Here is a 3,731-nt window from a genome sequence, read left to right as displayed (position 1 = left end):
AATGATTGTGTTCTGTAAGGAGGTCATAGGATGGGGGCAGAATGGTAGGCTACCTTTTGAATTTTCCTCTCTGTCATCTTTTGGAAGCCAAACATCATTACAAGTTTCAACAATTGCAGTACAAACAGTACTTTCATGGCGATCCTTCAACAACCTCCTTGAAGAGAAATGTCTAGGACTTACTTAAAACATAATGTGATTTTGGAAGAGATAGCATGATTTTGAATGTTGTTTTGCCTAAAAAGGGGAAAGAAGAAACAAAGACCTAGCTGATGCTGCTTTTTTTTTTAAAAAAATTCTTTATTATTATTTTTAAATGAAGGTTATGGGAGGCTGTGGGTTGCTGCTTACAAGGAAATTAGTGGGAAGAGCAAACTCATCAATTAGCTGTGCCTTCTGGGATAGGGTCTACTACCCCCCTGCCTGCTGACACTAATCTCTTCTGCTGTTTTGTTAGGGGGGAAAGGAGGATGAGACCTGCATTCTGTTCTTCCCTTTATCAGCTCATTCCACTCTCCATAAAAGAAGGACGAGGTCCTTTCTGCTGAGTCAAGATTTCTAACAATTTGGAGACAAATCCCACTGTTATTTTCTCCCAGTTTGGATGGCAGGACTGCCTCGATAGACTTACTTAGTTAACTTTTCAGGTGTTCTCACTGAAGTGAGAGTCGCCAAAGAAATTCAGGGACTGATAACCCTTCTCAAAAATGCAAATGTGGCATTTGTTCAGCTGACTGTGAATAGGCTTGCCGGGGCAACAACAGAAGAGACAATTAGAATGCAGTCATGGTTCCAAAATTCACCCTTTCTGCCGACTAACATGACATTCTTTAAAAAAAAAAAAGGCGGGGGGGAGGCAAGAAACAGAGGAAATATATGTGGGTTTTGCTTCAGATACCAACACAAAAATGCCAATTTGGTTTGGGTTTTACTTTATTTTTAAAAGTCTGTTATTGTGCAAGCATTGTCAGAACAAAGTAGCAATAAAGGCATTTTATGCTTGCACTGCCTTCATTATGGCTGGGTTTAACAGGAGTGGAACACGGGTCAGCCAGTGTTAGGAGTGACAGTGGGTGTTATTCTCCACCGAGGAATGCATAAAATAGCAGTGTTTGTTGCCCATCATTTTTCAATGATTTCATGCCATCATTTGGGAGATGAGTAAAATGACAGTGTGGCAGGCATGCATGTAAATAAATTAAGCATTAAGAACCCACAAGTTGTAATCATCTTTCTTTGAGAATGTACTAAATAGTTGCAATCAGTGAAATGGACGAGAAATTGCATTCGATTGCAGTTGCAGTTAGAAAAGCACACCAGCAAAACAAGACTGGGTGAGAGAGGGCATCTAAGGGGAGAAAGAGGTTGCCTTGAATGTGTCTGAAGTTATGAAATCACACTAGGCAAATGATGTATGGGTCACTTTGCCTTCCTAAGTGAAAGTATCAATTATTGATAAGCAAACAACATAAATGAACTATTTTGCAAAATACTACCGTTTCTTTCATGTAAACCTTCAAGTCTCCTAGGTGCTAGACCCATGGCAAATGCACAACCCTCGTTTTATAATGTCTCTTTCCATAATGGGCCCTTGAATTATTGAGAAGATCCTTTTAAATATTAAGATTAATTGGGATTCCAGGCATGGTAGTACATAGTAGTACATGCCTGGAATACCAGCACTCAAAGAAGTTGAGTCAGGAGGATCATAAGTTTAAGGCCAGCCTGGGCAGCATGAAGAGTTCCATGTCAGCCTAGGCAACACAGTGAGATTGTTTCAAAACAGAGAAAATAAAAGATTTATTGGGAGTAAAGGTAGAAAGGAACTGATGAAGAAATGTGCTTGTTTTCAAATGTGGATTTTTCTTTCATTTTTTTAGAAGGAAAAATGGATTTTTTAGAAGGAAAAATGTGGATTTTTCTTTCATTTTTTTAGAAGGAAAATAAAAGCTGTGTACTTCACTTTTATTGAGTTACCATTTGGATGTCAATTGTGTTCGCTTTATAAAACAAAATGTTCCCTCACAACTTTTTTCTGATTTTCAGTTGAGAGGAGAAAATTTGGTCTTCTTGGATATGTACGTTAGACAGGAAATATCTTAATGTCTTTAGCTTATGATCTTCATTTCTGATGTAGGTAAACTAGTTTCTTTATAAGTACATTTCAGTACAGAAATGACAGTGTCAGCTTCAGTTGCCACAGACCTTGAAACACTGGTTTTGTCATTTACAAGCTGATTGCCTATAGGTTAAGTTTCCTTACCTGCCTGACCCCTTTTCTCACCTCACAAACAAACCACATCTTATGAACCCTTAAAACAAATCTATGCATATGGTATTAGCCCAATTAGCAGATGCTAGATGGTCTCAGAGCTCACGCAAACGTGCAATAAATATGCTGTTCTTGGCATGGTACAGGCAAACATGCAGCTAATGTTGACTGAGCTTCTGATTTATGCCAGCTACTCCAATAGTGCTGCATTGTACGCCCTCTTGTTCATATCTTATAATAAAGAATTTCACATAATCGTGCTTCATGGTGAGACAAAATGCAACTCAGGGAATGACTGACATGCTCAGAGACAACATCAAATCTCCCTGCCAGGATTAAATATGGATCCAAGTCTTCTAATCCTAAATGAGAACCTCTCTTCCTTGAATGTAACCTTAACCACAGTACCAGTCGAGGGATGTCTGAACTTAAGCTACAAAGCATCAATACTTATCTATAATTATGTTGTTGTTGTGATTTACTAAATAGTTATCTTGAAATTCTTTAGGTCTATGTAATAGACAAGGGCAAGAGAAGCTGGTTTTAGGCAGAGGTGGATTCAGAGACCTAAACAAATTCTGTGAACCTGCCTGTGTTTCATCTTTCATTCCACTTCATTTCAGTTAGATTCTTTCTCCTCTAATTGGTAACAATACAATTGACAACATTGCACCACAAGCAGCTCCACAATGGAAACAAAGATCTCATCTTCCCCAAGGAAATGCTGAAATCACGTCTTACTCAATAATTTTGGTCAACTGTCCACCCCTGAGCTCATCACTATAACTCAGAGTAGCTAACCAGAACTGGGCCACATTCACATGCCTGGAACTCTGGGTAGAGTCAATTAGCCCACACAACAATAAGCAGAAAATTAGAGGCAGTTTCCCAAGGAAGGCATATGAAACCAAGTAATTGCTCTTCTAGGGAAGAGAAATCACATGCAAAATAAAACAACCAAAACATCTGAGAGTCAAGTTTTTGTTCTATAAATTTGGTTCAATCAAGTGTCATTTAAGAATTATGACTTGGGTACCAGAAAGACTGGATGAAATTTTTGATTTTCTGCTCTGTGATTATTTGGAAAGAATGTGTTATTTCGCTATACCTCAGTTTCCTCATCCATAGAATGGCCTGACTTTGGAGGATGGTTAAATGGGGTATACCTTTTATATATGGTGATAAAAAGTACTTGGCACAAAGGAATTTCGTGACTCTTTGCGTGTTATTGTTGGCTAACATTTAAAATTTTGTAAGCCTCTGTTCCTTTGGATGTAACCAGGGCTCTGTCTTCCTTGGCTAGTGAACAGGACAAGAGTGAGAGTGTAGACATGGCACACCAGGGAACAAAAAACATTCCACTGCTCTTCTAAGGCACTGGCATTTCTTTTGAACTTACAAGGTCAGATGCCCTTACCTGTGATAGCTCCTTCAAGGAGCATTTATCAGACCATACCAT

This window comes from Nannospalax galili, unplaced genomic scaffold (genome assembly GCF_000622305.1).
Source record: "Nannospalax galili isolate Female #2095 unplaced genomic scaffold, S.galili_v1.0 scaffold734, whole genome shotgun sequence".
NCBI classification, from domain to species: domain Eukaryota; kingdom Metazoa; phylum Chordata; class Mammalia; order Rodentia; family Spalacidae; genus Nannospalax; species Nannospalax galili.
This window is presented reverse-complemented; position numbering follows the sequence as displayed.